This window comes from Macrotis lagotis, chromosome 1, assembly GCF_037893015.1.
Source record: "Macrotis lagotis isolate mMagLag1 chromosome 1, bilby.v1.9.chrom.fasta, whole genome shotgun sequence".
NCBI classification, from domain to species: Eukaryota; Metazoa; Chordata; class Mammalia; order Peramelemorphia; family Peramelidae; genus Macrotis; species Macrotis lagotis.
The window spans coordinates 665,563,774-665,580,824 of NC_133658.1; the positions used below are offsets into that span (position 1 = coordinate 665,563,774).

At 35.0% G+C, this 17,051-nt stretch overlaps 1 protein-coding gene across 5 annotated transcripts in view; it reads right to left on the minus strand.

Moving 5' to 3' along the window:
* INPP1 (inositol polyphosphate-1-phosphatase) overlaps positions 1-16,435 on the minus strand; it is a 70,143-nt gene extending 53,708 nt beyond the window's left edge. For 2 of the 5 annotated variants that reach the window (XM_074215495.1, XM_074215496.1), the window contains exon 1: positions 16,205-16,435. The gene's annotated coding sequence lies outside the window, so the exon portion shown is untranslated. The other 3 variants (XM_074215497.1, XM_074215494.1, XM_074215499.1) reach the window with 2 other exon arrangements.
* Positions 16,436-17,051: the final 616 nt, after the last annotated feature.

The window sequence follows — 17,051 nt, forward strand, 5'->3', positions numbered from 1 at the left end:
ATTCCAAGCACAGGGAACAACCTTCTCGTAGGCACAGAGAACTGAATACTTTACTAAAATCTAATAAAACATTAAACACAGTATTCCACTGAAGAGGAATAAGACACAACTAGTTCCTGAAGGAGCCATTCTGCTTCTTAGTGATCCCTAGTTCCTTTTCTAGATGTTCAATAATCATCTAAAAATCTAAGAGAAAAATAATTGCTAGCATTTATATAACTTTTTAAGGTAAAGCCTTATAATAACCCCCTGAAGGAGATGCTATTATCATTTCCATTTTACAGATGAAGATACTAAGAATAAAACAGATTAAGTGACTTACCTATAGTCACAAAACTAGTAGACCTTTGAAGATGGTTGGTGAGTTCCCCATAATTTGATAATTCATCTTAAGTAACTCCTTCTTCTTTTTCCCCCCTTTGAAATTTTTTTCTTTGCATTTTCAAAATTTCATTTTTAAGAACTTTTTCTTACTCAGTTAACTATAGAAATTTCATTCATTAGACTCACCCTGTCTCAAAATCCTTTGAAATCTAATCTCCCCAAATCCAAAATACGTCAGATAATTCCTTGCCTTTGCCATCATAAATTCTAAGTCAGAATAGTCACTTCCCCTACAGAGTTTCACATTTCCACCACAGTAAAGAAGTTTCTCCTAGTTAGTAAGACTCAGTCCCAGAACCTTAGTTGGTTCCTTCACTGTTTGAAGGAAAAAAAAGTTGTTATTTAGACATACCAAAAAACTGATTACTTCTTTTTTTCTGGCCAGGCTTATGATCAATTTCATCAACTTACTTAGTTTATCGAATTAGTTTTTACTCGGATGACAATTTGATCTTACTAGGAATTCTTAGGGCAACTGGATAGAACAATGGACAGAACACCAGGTCTAGAGTTAGAAAATTCATATCCAACTCAAACACTTACTAGCTGTGTGACTCTGGGCAAATCACTCTGTTTGCCTCAATTTTCTCATTTGTAAAATGGGGAATGACAAAAATAGCACCTACGTGCCAGGTTTGTTATGAAGATCAAATGAAATGATAATTGCAAAGCGCATAGCACAGTGTCTGTCACATAAGAACTTCTATGCAAACTATATAAACATCAGTACTATTATTATTATTATTATTATTATTCTATTAAAATGTAGGGGTGCAGTATCAGTCACATAGTAGGTATACTATATAAACTACATAATCATCACTTTCATTAGTATTATTATTATTACTATTTTACTAAAATATAAGTCTGACCTCATCATCCCTTAGGGTGATGACCTCATCACCCCTTCAATATCAAATATAAAATTCTCTCTTGGTTTTTAAAGGCCTTCATAACATGCCTCCTTCCTACTTTTCCAGTTTTCTTATACCTTACTCCTCCCTCCACCTATCCTGCAAGCCAATGATATGAATCTCTTTACTGATCTTTGCATAAGACATTCCATCACCCAGTATCAAATGGTTTTATTTGTTGGAGCACTACTTTTACTCATTGCCACCTTCTAGTTTCTTTGATTTCTTCAAGTCTCAGATAAAATGTGACCTTCCACAGGAATCCTTTTCCTAATTTCCATTAATGCTAGTGCCTTCCCTCTACTGATTATCTCTAATTTAGGCAGTATCTATTCCATTTGTACATAATTGTTTGCATGCTATCTCTCCTATCAGACTTTAAGTTTCTTGAAAAGAAAATGCCATCTTTTGCCTATCTTTATTTCCCTAGCCCTTTGAAATGTGTGTGGCACATAATGAGCATTTGATAAATGCAAGTTTACTATTTCTGCCACTATATTCAAACATTTGCTTTCCATGATAACTTTGCACTCTTGTCCTTAATTTTCTTCTAGGAATATAAACAATGCTATTCTAAAAACACAAACAGAACCCTTTTATATATACACTGCTTCTTTGAAATAAAATATAACTTTCTAGATCCATATTCCAGTTATGGATTCCACTCAATGATCCCTTACAAGGTCAAATTTGCCTCCATGCATTATAATCTCTAGTTCTCCTTGCTTTTTACCCTTACTTTATGTAATTTATATGTAAATATATCTGAGGCTATAGGTTGAATAATTAGCTACTTTTTAGAATTTTTGTCTCCAGAGTGCTTCTCTACTGCTTTTATTTTTCCTGGGAAGCTAGATGGCACTGGCTCTGAAGTCAGGAGGACCTGAGTTCAAATCCTGCCTCATACACTTGCCTTGCATCCAGAACCATCTCCAGTCATTCTGATTCATATTTGGCTACTGGATCCAGATGGATCTGGAGGAGAAAGAGAAGCTGGTGACATAGCACAGCATCCCCCCTGCCCAAACAGACTCAAATCCAGTTCATATGCTTGTCATGGCATCACCTCCCTGATGTCAAGGTCTTCTTCAAGAACAAATGACTAATATTATCATCATCATATTTTTCCTATTTTATAGCATTTAACTTAAAGAATAGATTTGCAGGACTTGCTGCAAAAATATGCTCATAAGTTCTTGTTACGTACACTCTCAATGGCAAGAACTTGTCATTTGGATATTTCAAGTTATGGTCCAAAAACCCAAAAATCAACTGTTTACTTTTCTAATGTGCCTCTTCTGAATGCTTTGTTTTCTGATGAGCAGTAGTGATTAACGTGACACCTGGGTCCCTAAGGTCTTCAGTTTCTTGTCTAAAATCTTTAGTAACATTGGCCATTATGCATGCCCATCTGAATCACACCCAAGTAACAATCTGGTTTAATGAGTACTAGAAGATCCTCTAATATCTTAGATTCATGCTCTAGGAAGAGAGTAGACATTTTTATTATGATTATCAGGTTGATAAATAGCTGCCTCAAATCTCTTCAGTAATAAATCATCAACCACTACTACCCATCTCTAATTTCCATGAACAAAAATATATTCTCTCTCCATTTCATTTTTTTTTTTGCTCTATTAAAAAAAGAGAAAAATAAAACCTCTTAATGAATTAACATAGTTAAGCAAAACAAATTCACATTTTAGTCATTTTAAAAACAACTGCCTACACCGAGTTCATCACTTCTCTGTCAAGAGGTGATCCATCTCTTCTACACTTCCCTATAGGAAAATCTCTATTCAGATCTATATAATCATCTCTGTACAAACAGCTGCTTCCCCTTTAAAGTTCCCTTTTAGAAAAGAGGGACAGCTAGGTGGTTAAGTGGATAGAATGCTAGATCTGGATTCAGGAAGACAAAACTTCATGTGTTCAAATTCAGCCTCAGATACCTTGTTTGCTTCAGTTTCCTCATCTGTAAAATGAACTGGAGAAGGAAATGGCAAACCAAGAGAACCCCAAATGGGGTCGCAAAGAGTTGGATGTGACTGAACAACTTTAAGAGAAGTATTAAAATTCCTGTGGTTCCAAATGTTCACTAATTCTTTTCTCTTCAAGCTGTGTAACATTCTTTTTTTAATGTATCATTCTTTTTCCTTGTTTTTACACTATCTTGTTTTCAGTTTTTTAAAAAGAAAATTTCATTCTCTTGATAAATTAGAGAGAAGAGGAATATTCTTATGTCCCATTACATTCTCTTCTAAGAGGGACACAAGGCTACACCTTTAACAGAGATAGCAGTCATTTGACTGGGGCAGAAATACTGTAATTATTGTAGATCGTTGCAAAATTTACCCTTCTCTCCATATTTAAAGGACACATTTTCTCTTAGTCACTGTTTCTCAGCCCCTGTGTGCTGGCCTATTTTAACTGAGACATGACACTGTCATCACTTTAGGTGCCATTTCAACATTTGAAAAATGTTTTTTCCCCACTAAGAGTTTTCTCTACAAGTAGGCAATGTTGCCATCACGTTACCTTGGTAATAGTGAAGTTGGAAGGAAACAAGTATTACAAAGCACCTACTTTGTGACAGGGCTATACTAGACACTTTGACAAATATTATCTTATATGATCTTCACAATACCCTTGGGAGGTAGGTGCTATTATTACCCTCATTTTACAATTGAGGAAACTGAATCAGAGAGAAGGTAAGTGACTAGTCCAGAGTCACACAGTTAGTAATCTGAAACTGGATTTGAATTTAGGACTTCTTGACTCCAGACCCAACATTCCATTTACTGTGCCACCTAACAGCAGTTATTTATATACCACTTTCTAAGTTTAAAGTGATTTACAAATATTAGCCCATTTTATCCTCCAACAACCTTAGGTAGTATGTGCTAATATCATTTTCATTTTGCAAATAAAGAAACAGGCAGAGGTTAAGTGACTTGCTCAAGGTCACATTACAGTAACTTTGTGAGGCTAGATATCCACTATACACCTAGCTACCAATTAGTCAATTGTCAAGTAATCAGAACGATAAATATTATAGCCACTGTTCACCTAAGATAGATATAAGCAAATCTCATTTTGATTTTACATTTAAATTAAATAAAATTTTAAATTAAAAAATTAAAACTGCATTAAAATAGTTTATCTAAAATAGTATTATGAAAACTAACACCTTGGTTTAATGTCTTTATCATTAACTTTCAATTATTGATGTTTTCAGATTTCTAATCTTTTCCCCAAAAGCCTTGATTGTTTTATAAAATAATTTATATCTCTCTGTATATAGATTTATATAGACTCTTTTATCATTCTCCTACCTTTCTGAAAGAATAAAAACATGTTCTTCTGGTTAAGTGAGTATACAGCACTAGACAGCTGGAACTTCACTTTAGCATCCTATCAAAAGTTTTTGCAGGTACATTCTCTTCTGTTAGAATTTTCCTTTTCCTGAGCAATTTTTCTTCTAACTGCTCCCAGATAATCAAAGGAAATCTTTCAGTTCATCTTTATATATCTCTTTCTTCTTGAAGTCTTTATAGCAGCAAAACCCAGAAGGGATCATTTCTACACAGCGTGTCTCTTTGCTGCTTAGAGCAACAACCCTTTAAAACATTTTACAATTCCAGGTTTTCCAGGCAGTTTCTTTTTTTGGAAGAAGCCTTAAATACTCCCTCCTTTCTTTTACTTTTATGCTTTCTGTTGCTAGGGCTCATAGAAGCTTTTTGAGTATAAATGTCAATATCTAAAGTGAATTAATATTGAGAACTGGTAAAAGAAGTAACTATCACTACATATCCCAATAATTATTCTTTAATGGAGTTAATACTAGGTGCTTGTGGTATAGTGAGGAGAATACTGGCCCTGGAACCAGAAAGACTCACCTTCCTGAGTTCACATCTTTATTAGCTGTGTGACTCTAGGCAAATCACTTAACCCTGTTTGCCTCAGTGTCATCTGTAAAATGAATTGGAGAAGGAAATAGCAAACCACTTCAGTATCTCTGCCAAGAAAACCCCAAGATGGGTTCACAAAGAGCTGGACACAACAGAAACAATTAAACAACAGGCATTAATCATAGGTCCTACAGAATCACATTGACAGGATGTCTATTCGTGCTTTTGAAATCCTGTTTTTAGGTGATGGGGCAAGTAGACTTACATTTTCATTAGTGTGGGGGACTCCTGGTGAGGAACTTCTCTAGAAGCAGATAAGCATCTTTTTCTGAGCCCTATAGTCTTAGATAGTTGTCCAGAAGAAAGACTTGATCCTAGGTCTTCCCAACTCCATGTCAACTGTGTATCCACTAGACCATACTGACTCTCTGAAAAGAATACTGAGAGTATAATTTGAATTGAGCTTATGGACTCCCCTTAGTTAATTTTTTTTTATACATTTACACTTTACCTTGTTTTCTTAGTTATCTTGAATTCTACAGGATCATATACAAACTACTTTGCATAAGAAACATGCCATTCAAAAGAATTTTTCTTTTTAAATTCTGGAGTCTTAGATCTCAAATCAATGTACTTTTATCACTCATTCAACCATTAAATTTACTTTTAGTTGTTGGAAGGTTTCAGATGAAGAAAAGTAGGTTCTCAGTCAAGTTATTTTTTTTTTTAGGTTTTTGCAAGGCAATTGGGGTGAAGTGGCTTGCCTAAGGCCACACAGCTAGGTAATTATTAAGTGTCTGAGGCTGGATTTGAACTCAGGTACTCCTGACTCCAGGGCCAGTGCTCTACCCACTGTGCCACCTAGCCACCCCTAATAGTGAAGTTATTTCATTCTAGACAGAGGCCGTTATAGAGTACATAGATTGTGTAACCCTTGTTGCAAAAGCCCCTCCATCATTGAGACTTATTTCTCATAAGGAGAATATTAAGTTATAGCTATAACTATCATTCTGAAGTGCCTCTTTTTATGAAATCATAAAGAATACAAATAATAATAAGATCTAGGATATAAACTATGGAGAAGACAGATGTAAGAAAAAAAACTACTTGTTAAAATTGTCTTTCTTATTTTATGAAAAAAAATAATTTTTTACAGAATGTCTTAAGAGAGACTAAGAGTGAAGGGTTGAAAAAAGTCTAGATACTGTTGTCCTGTGATTTCTGGAGCTAGAAATGTGAAAATATCTGTGGTCTTTATTCAACTATTTTAATATTTTCTTAAGAAAGAATTTACCTGGAGTGAACTAAATGGTATAGGATGGAAGTGAGGAGTGTTATAAGAGTTTGAGGTGACTTTGGCCATAATTATTCTCCTCACTAAAATACTATAAATAATCAGTTTTACATTATTAATTTCATTATAACTATTTATTTATTGGCATATTTATTTATTTATATCTATATTTAATGGTATATTTAATCTTGGAGGTTTAAAATGATTTAATAGAAAAATGAGTAATTTCTACTGGGAAAGATTTTTCCAATACATTCAATAAGTATTTCATGACTTGAGGACAAGGCTCTGAGATTATTTAATTGAGAGATAATGTCAAATTGTTATTAGTGAAGAAATAAATGTTGCCTTGGATTATCCTGGAGTTCTGCCTAATAAAATCAAATATGGAAATAACGTAACAGACTCAATAACTTATAAATAATGCTTTTAATTCAAGTAATTGTTACAGGAAAGGAGGCCTTCCTGCTATCCCTGTTGCAATTGAAATCATCTTGTTTAGTGAATTTTATATAAATTGAAGTATGGCTTCTATGGACCTACAGTAACTAATAATGTCCTACATATAATAGGAATAATAAATGCTTTTGTTTTATTGATAATTATCTTTATGTCTTATATAGGATAGTCTATTTACAACATTTCTTATTAGTATTAATTATATCTACATTATTTGTCTTACACAGAATTAATATATTTTTCTAGCCTCATTTAGGAGTGAGCTTTTCTTTTGTTCAGTTGTGTCTGATTCTACATGTTTCTATGGACCATTAGGTTTTCTTGGCAAAAATACTGGAGTGAGTTGTCATTTTCATCCCTGTGTTCCCATTTTACAAATAAGGAACTGAGGCAAACAGGAATTAAGTGACTTGCCCTGAGTCACACAAGTATTAAGTGTAGGAGGCTCTATTTGAACTCAAACATTTCTGACTCCAGACTTGGTGCTCTCTTCATTGTACCACCTAACAGTTCCTTTTCAAGATTAATATTGCCAATTTTATGAAAAATAATAATTTGACAAAAGAAAAAAATTTAAGAATAACTGAGTCTTTCAAATGCCCAAACTATTTTTGAAATACTATATTATGAAAAGTAAAAACCTCTCAACTGAGATCTGTTTATATATAAAAAAATTTTAAAACACAGAATTTTTATCCTTTTTTTTTAAGTTCCAAATTCTCTCTTCCTGCCATCCCTCCCCCCCATGCCTTCAAGGCAAGAAAAACAAAACCCATTACATACATGTATAGTGATGCAAAGCAAAACAAATGTCTGCATTACTTTTTTTTTTTAGAAAGAGAAAAATATGCTTTACTCTGCACTGAGTCCACATCATTTTTCTCTCATGAAGTAGATAGTATGTTTCATCATCAGTCCTTTAGAATTATGGTGTATTGATTAGAGTTACAAAGTCTTCCAAAGTTGATAATCTTTATAATGCTGTTACTATATAAATTGATCTGGTTCTGTTTACTTTGCTTTGGATCAGTACATAAAGGTCTTTCCAGATTTTTCTGTAACTATTCCCTTCATAAATTTTACAGCACAATAGTATTCCATCACATTTATATACTCCCAAATTAACAGACATCACCTTATTTTCCAATTCTTTGCTATCATGAAAAGAATTACTATAAATATTTTGTATCTATAGATCCCTTTCCCGTTCCTTTGATCTCTTTGGAATACACTTTGTAGAAGTATTGCTGGGTCAGAGTATGCACAATTTAATAGCCTTTGGGGCATGGTTCCAAATTACTTTTCAGAATGGTTGGACTAATTCTCAACTCCACCTTACATTAATCCACCTTCCCTCTAGCATATTATTTTCCTTTTTTCTCATCTTAGCTACTTTGATAGCTGTAAGGTAATTCCTAATGTTGTTTAATTTGAATTTTTCTACTCATTAGTGATTTAGAATATTTTTAATATGACTAGTGATAGCACTGACTGCTTCCTCTGAAAACTACCTACATAGATTACTTTTCAGTTATATCAGTTATAGCCAACTCTTCATGATTCCATGTAGATTTTTCTTGGTAAAAAATATAAGACTGGTTTTGTTATTTCCCTCTCCAGCTCATTTTGCAGATAAGGAACTGAGGCAAATGTGTTAAGTGATTTGTCCAGGTCACAACTACTAGTAAGTGCCTGAGGACAAATTTGAACTCAACAAGATGATTTTCTTACCTTCAGGCCCTAAACTCATCCAACTGGGCTACCAAGTAGTTCCAATGTATAGCCTTTAAATATTTATCAATTAGAGATTAACTCTTGTCATTGTAAATTTCACTTAGTTCCCTAAGTTTTAGAAGTGAGACTTTCCTAAGAGATGCTTGCTGCAAAGATTCTCCCCCCTCTACCTTTCTACTTTTCTTCTAATTTTAGGTATATTGACTTTATTTTTTTTTGTAAAGACTTTAAAATTTTATATGATAAAATTATTCACTTTATCTTCTGTGAAGTTCTTTATCCCTTTTGATTAGGAACTGTTCTCGTATCTATAGATCTGATAGGTAATTTTACCACACTCCCCAAATTTGCTTATTACATCACCCTTTATATCTACATCATGCATCAATTTTTAGTATATCTTAATATACCATGTGAAATATTGGCTTACTTTCTGCCAGTCTACTTTATTATAGTTTTTCTAATACTTTTTGTCATTTAGGGAGTTCTGGCTCCAATGGCTGATATCTCTCAGTTTATCAAACACCAGCTTACTGTGTTTTGCTTCTGTATATCCTATACATAATCTGTTCCATTGATCAACTTATTTCATACCCAATACCAAATTATTTTTAATGATTACAGCTTTGTAATATACTTTGACATCTGGTAGTGGTTAAGGCTCCCCTTTTCCAATTTTTGCATTGATTACCTTGATATTGACTTTTTGTTCCTCCAGAGGAATTTTATTTTTCTAGCCCTATAAAGTATTTCTTTGGTAGTTTAACAAGAATGACACTAAATAAGTTAATTAATTTACATATTATTATCATTTTTATTATAATGACTCAGTCTGCTCAAAAGTAAATAAAACTTTTGCAATTATTTAGATCTATTATTGAATAAAGTGATTTGTAATTATGTTCATATAGTTCCTGAATGTGACTTGGCATTAGAATTGCAAGTATTTTATATTGTGCTTAAATGAACCATCTCTTTCTATCTCTTCCCTCTGCTGATGGTTTATGGTATTTGGAGAGGATAGAGGAAAAAAATTATATGAAAAGAAAAAAAAATTGTCAAGAATCTTGAGTTAGTCTTTATTCCAATCCCAACATAGATTCTAAGAGAATTTTATAGACAGACACATCCAAATAGGTTTTGGAGACATGGGAACCCAATTGGACATACAATATGAGTTCAAAGAAATATCCTAAATCTAAGACAAAGTCATCTAGGATCAAAAATCTAAGTAGCACACAGAGTTATGTTAAAACACTAGGTGTTAATCTTAGCCAAGGTCATTCTCCTACCTTCTGTTTCTAGCCTAACTGAGCATGGAGGCTTACATTCTCATCTATACAATAAAAAAAACTCTCCATTAAAGAAAGACTTTATAGCCATGACAACAGGAAAACCAATAGAAAAAAAACAAGAGGCTAACTAACTTAAGAGCACTAGACAGCAGTAGAGAACAGTTTATACCATGAAAACCACAGAGAATGTATGACTAACAGAGAACAGCTCAAGGGCATTGTCAGCTCTGAAGTACCAGATATGAGGTTGTCTTGTCATGCCTTTACCCTAACATACTGTCTATACACGTAGGGCACCTTTGTTATTTTATTTGCTGTACTGTTTGCTCAATTTGAGGATACATTAATTCAAAATAAGACACTTATTCAGGATCAAAACTCAGTGGTGAGGCCTCATGTGCTAATGGATTTTAGTGGTTGATATGTAGTTATGGGTGGAGATAGGACTGGTCCTATATTTGTATTTATTTAAATCAGTTATTCAAACAATCTAATGCATTATCCTGAAGTGTTATTTAGAAAAAAAAAATTAAGAATTTTCTAGCCTGGAATTTCTTCATTGAATTTGTCCTTTTAGGCTTAATTACAAGTCAGGGATATGCTTAATTCTTCAAGACCAGTTTAGTTTTGAACAAGCATACTTTGTTTCATTCTAACATGCTTAATAAAAGCTAAATGATACAGTTGAAGTACCAAAAATAGCACAACCACCTTTCCTATGAAGAAGCTAAAGCATTAAGTTAGCTTTAAGGAGTTGTGAAGTTATTCTCAATTGTTTATAGATAGGAAATTCTTCCACTTCTTGTAGTGCCATGAGATTTTTGTTTGTTTGCTTCATTATCTTTTGATTCCATGGTTCTATTTTTTGAATTTGTCCCTTCAGTTACACTCCACCCCCCCCAAGACATATTTCTAATCTCAAATCAAATTGGAATTTGGAAATATATGAAACTTGCTTTTAAAAATGCTTCATTTTCAAAGCAATTTTTTTTTTGTTTCTTACTTCTAAAATATATAGAAAATTGCATCAAATTCCCCAGTTGATAAATGGTCAAATGATATGAACATTTTTCAAATGATGAGATTAAAGCTATATATAATCATATAAAAAAAATGTTCTAAATCATTATTGATTAGAGAAATGCAAGTTAAAACAACTATGAGGTATTGACCCCATACCTAGTAGATTGGCTAAGATGAGAAAAAAAGGAAAATGATCAGTGTTGGAGAGGTTGTGGGAGGATTGGGACATTGATGCATTGGCTGGTGGAGTTGTGAACAGATCCATCCATTCTGGAGAGCAATCTGGAACTATGCCCAAAGAGCAATAAACATATATTCCATTTGATCCAGCAATTCCAATTCTAGTTCTATATCCAAAGAAAATCATGAGAAGTGGGAAAAGTTTCACATGTTCCAAAATATTCATAGCATCTCTATTTGTACTGGCAAAGAATTGGAAATTGAGGGGATGCCCATTAATTGGGGAATGACTAAACAAGTCATGGTGCATGAATAGAAATCATAAATGGTCACTCTAGAGAAGCATGTAATGAGTTATAGGATTTGATGCTGAGCAAAGGGAGCAGAATCAAGAGAACAATGTATACATTAATAGCATTGTAAGAGGAACAACCTTAATGGAAGCAGCTCCTCTCAGCACTTCAGAGAGCTAACCCAGCTATTGACATTGTTATCCCCATCCAGAGAAAGAAAAGCAAAACAAAAACCCTTCAGAATCTGATGAACACTTTATAAAAATCATCTCTTATGTTTCTCTTTCCTATTTATGCAAAAACAAATAGCCTTCCTCTTTATGGTGGCAAAATATTGGAAATTGAGGGGATATCCATCAACTAGGGAATGGCTGAACAAGCTGTGATATATGAATGTAATGGAATACTACTTTGCAATAAGAAATGATAAACGGGCAGATTTCAGAAAAACCTGGAGAGACTTCTGTGAACTGATACAAAGTGAAAATAGCAGAAGCAGGAAAACATAGTATCAGAAACATTGCATATTGATCAACTATGAATGATTCAGATCTCAATAACACAATGATTCAAAACAAGTACAAATGAAAAACTATCAATATCCAGATAAAGAACTTATTAACTCAAAACAGATCAAAGCAAATTTTTTCAATTACTTTATTCTTACTTTTGGTATTTTTTTCTTTTGCTCTCTCATTTCTACAACTGGTATTAATTGGAAATATGTTTCACATGATAGCACATGTATAATCTATATCAAACTGCCAACCATTTTCAGAAGAGAGGAGAGAAAAGAAAAAGTTGGAATTCAAAGTTTTATAAAAATAAATGCTAAAGATTTCCTTGATATGCAATTGTGAGAAAACATTATTAAATAAAAATTACTTTTATACATCCACTATATCTTCTTTGATCCTTGCTATAAGCCTATAAGGAAGATGCTATTTCTTCATTTTACAGATGAGGAAAACAGGCTTAAAGAGGTTAAGTGAGTTGCCTATGGTCAAACAGGTGATATATAAGTTAAGTGTGAGTTGAAACCAGCTAAATTTAAAGCTAGCATTTTATCTTTTACACTGTTTTACCACTGCAGAAATCTTTCATGTCAAGTGTTCTAATGCTATCTTGCTTTTAAAATGGCCTTTACACCCAGGTAATTGAAGAACATCTTATGAATAGTTTCCTTTGGAGAAGAGAAATGGAGCTATACATTTTGGTAGGAATTATTGAAAACTATCCAATTTCCCCCCCCTTTATATTCTTCATAATTGAAATAAATAGGTGTGTATTTTAAAGAGATTTGAAAAAATGTATACTGTATGATTGAAAACAACTCTCCAAGTGGATTAAAACTAGAGCAATTGATTTAGCTTCAATTATTTTTAAATTGACAACATATGTTTAAAAATTGTCTAAGTACATTAGTTACAACTTACTGAGATTTAAAATTTACCCATGATAAACTTCCCAATAAAATGGAAAACATAAATTGTCTAGGAAATAATTTCCTATTTGATTAAGAACTGCTGGGAAAATTGAAAAGTAGTCTGGCAGAAACTTAATTTAGACCAAAACCTTACACCATATTCCATCATACATTGTAAATGGATATGCAACTTTAATATTAAAGTCCAAACTATAAAATCTTTAAAAAAAGTAATTCATCATGTGTCTCACAGAAGTATGGGTAGGAGATTCTCAAATAAGCAATAGAGACAATTACAAAAAAGAAACATACTTTGATTACATGAAACCAAAAATCTTCTATATAGATAAAAGTAATGTACCTAATATAAAAAAGGAAAGCATATGAATGGGGAAAATATTTGTATTAAATTTCTCTGATGTTTGATATTTAAGAGAAATTAACAATTACAAATATATATGCATATATACCTCATAGCCTTCCTCTAAATAAGTAGTCAAAGCATATGAACAAACAACTCACAAAAGAAAAATCCCAAGTATTATCAGCCACATGGAAGAATGTTTCAAATTACTTAATAAGAGAAATGCAAAAACAAACAACTCTAAGGTTTCACTTCAGAACTTGAAAATTGGCAAATGATAAAAAATCAGCACTAGTCAATGTTGGAAGGGGTTGTCGGATGTAAGGCACTCTAACAACCTTGTTTCTAAGATCTGTTGGTGTTAGAACTGTGAATCAGTATGCCATTTTGCAAAGCAATTTGGAATTATCTAAAGTGATTAAAAATATCCATAAACTCTAGAGATTCTATTACTGTCCAAGAAAGCCACTGATAAGATAAAAGTCCTCATATATACCAAAATATTTATAGCAGCACCTTTCATGATAGCAAAGAACTGAAAATGAAGTAGATGTCAATCAACTCAGGAATGATTAAACAAATTGAAGTACATGAATATAATGGAATATTACTATATTCTAAGAAATAATGATATGATGAATATAAAGAAGTATGGACAAATCTACATGAATTGTGTATAAAAAGTTGAGTCAACAAAATATTTTTTTTTAGATTGTTTTGTTTTATTTTGCAAGGCAAATGGGGTTAAGTGGCTTGCCCAAGGCAAGCTAGGTAATTATTAAGTCTCTGAGACTGGATTTGAACCCAGGTACTCCTGACTCCAGGCCCGGTGCTTTATCCACTGAGCCACCTAGCAGCCCCAACAAAATATTTTCAATGTCTATAAATACATACATAGAAATCACCACAAACAGGAAAAATAAAACTACAGCAAAATTATAAGGATTAGGGGTCTCAAAGGGCAGTTAGATGAAGTGATTAGAGCACCAGGCCTAGAGTCAGGAAGACCTAAATTCAAATCTAGCCTCATACACTAATTAGCTGTATAAGTCTGAGCAAGTGACTATGTGCCTCAGTTTCCTTATCTGGATTGCTTGAGAAGGAAATGGCAAATCATTTTGGTATTTTTACTTAAGAAAACCACAGATGAGGCCAGAAAGAGTCAAACATAACTGAATAAAAACAACAACAACTGACCTGAAAATCAGACAATGGAGTTAAGTTACTCAGCCAAGGTCACACAGCTAAGTAAATATTAAGTTTCTAAGGTCTGATTTGAACTCAGGTCCTCCTGACAGGCCAGGGAGGCTCCCCTGTCCACTATGCCACCTAGCTTCCCCAAAACAGAAATTTTTTTAAAATTGTTGTTTTGGGAGAAGGAAATAGAATGAGAACACATTAAAGACATGAATATTTCATATTATAGAACTTTAATTTTACAGGACCAATATAGGTCATTCAGAAAGTTAACATATTGCCTCCTTTGCACTAACATTAAAGAAATATAAATTCTTAGAAATGTAAATTGGGCATCTGAAAACATGGGAGACTGAGATACAAATTCTCTGAAATTCTGTTCCCAACACAGCATCTATTCTAAAAATAAAGTATTAGCTCCCTCCCTTATAGGAAACGTGGACAATTACAAAATCCTAGGCTCTGCCATTTTAAAAAGATATTCTGAATAATAAAATCGTATCAGGAGTATTACGAAAAACCCCCAAACAACCAAACAACACAAGAACTTAAAATGGAAAATAAGAAGCCAAACTGGAACACTAACAAGTTTCCAAAGTGAAATCAATCTCCCATTTCCCTCACTTTTTTTCCTTTTACCAATTATTTCGGAGGGTAAGAATGAGGTCACTCTAGATAAAACACCTGAATTACACACTGACAGCAAGGTTATTTTATTTTCGACAGTAAACAACTACCTATCTAATCCAAGAGTTGATTATCAACTTTTGTTTCAAACCAGTCACTCAAACAGAAAAGGTCAAACTCCTGTTTCATTCAGCATCTGGGATCTCACACTTAATCAGCCACCTTGCCCTAAATTCAGTTTCCCTTTGAAAAAAGTACAGATCAGAATGCGATTTGTTACGATAGATCTGGCCCTTGACTTTGTTCATCTCAAACACACTTAGACAGACACAAGTGTGCAAAGATTATTTCCTTTCTAAATCTGTTATCTTTTACGTCCTAGAGTACGTGGGGCTGAATCCAATCTAGGTTACTCAACTTACACCCTACAAATTAAATGAATTTCCCCTCTACTGTAATTGTTTGAGTAATATAGAGAATTAAAAGCTTGAAAACAGAACCTTTACGCAAACTGAGGCAGACTAAGCTTGTTTGTGCGTGCTGTCAGGGGGGTTGACAGCCACGCGTTCCCACTTGGAAGGTGGGCGAGCAAAAACACCTGGAGAAGAAGCGGTTGCAGCTAGTCACCTACCTGTAGACCCTGTGGCTCGGCTTCCCAAGGATCAAAAACAGCCAGTATCCTCCTTCCTCAGCTCTAAAAAACGAGCCACCCTCTAGACTCAGACAAGTCCCCGGCTAACCTTTCCTCCCAAGTCTGTTTTCGAGTCTTTCTGATTGTTTTCAAAGAACAGAGGGAGAGAGTGCAAACTGCCGGGGCTCCTCCCCCTCCACTACTGGTTGGCAAACCTGGTAGTGGCTGCAACCACTCACGTCTCGGGTTTGGGCAGCTGGGGTGGGAGTGGGGGGTGGGGGCATTTTTACACCCGGAGGCTGGCTTGGTAGCGACTCGAGGCGGGTGGAAAAGGAACACTCCTGGCCCAGGGTGGCTGACCTCAGGCCTGGAAGAGAGGATGGGGCAAGTCTGAAACTGCTTCCAGGAGTCCCCCTCCCCCTTCCAGCGCTTCTCCTCCTCCTCTACTCCCTCCCTCCGGGGCCCATCTGACCTTGAGAGCTGCAGGAGAGGTGGTGAGCGGGGAAGAAGAGCGAAAAGTAAAATGGATTAGCTAAGCAGAGGTTGAGGTGGGAGAAGGGTGATGCAGATGTGTCTGCCTTTCCCTGGAGGAACGGAAGAGGCGGAGGAGAAAAGGAGGAGGAGAGTTAAATAGGAGGAGGTGGGCCGGGAGATGCAATCACAAGGGTTGCTAAGTGGCAGGCGTTCTGCTTTAGCCGGGGCTAGAGCTGGAAGGCAGAGCCCGGGAAACCTTTGGCCGCCTGGGCCAAGGAGGTGGGGAGAGCGGGAGGAAGCAGCCCAGCTGGGCGCTGGGGCAGAAAGACAGAAGCAAATGAGAAGCCAATGCGGCCGTGCTCCCCAGACTGGGGTGACAGCAGCATCCGCCGCAGATGGCCGCCCACTCATTTCCTTTGAGGCAGCCCTGGGGAAACCAATGAACCCCGCAAATAGTCACCCTCCGGGGCAGAGCGACGCGCCCCACAGCTGCGCCCCAGCCTGCGTGGGGCGCCTCGATTTATGCGGACAAGTACTGGCCACAGATCTCTGGGGTCCCCAATCTGCTGTTGCCATTCACTCAGTATTCTACAAGAAAAGACTTTCCCCTCCAAAAAAAAAAAACCAATCCTTTTTTCCCTTCCCATCTCTGTCACGTTTGACAGTTGGGTTGGCGGGACTGGAAAACACCTAAAAGATGCAAGTGACAAAAAAAAGTCTTCCTTCAGGAGAAAATAACAGTTTGCATTTCTACAGCGCTTATCCCATTTGATTCTCAGAATAAGCCTTTATGGTGGAAGCTGTTATTTTACACACACACCCCCCCCCCCCTTACAGACACAAAA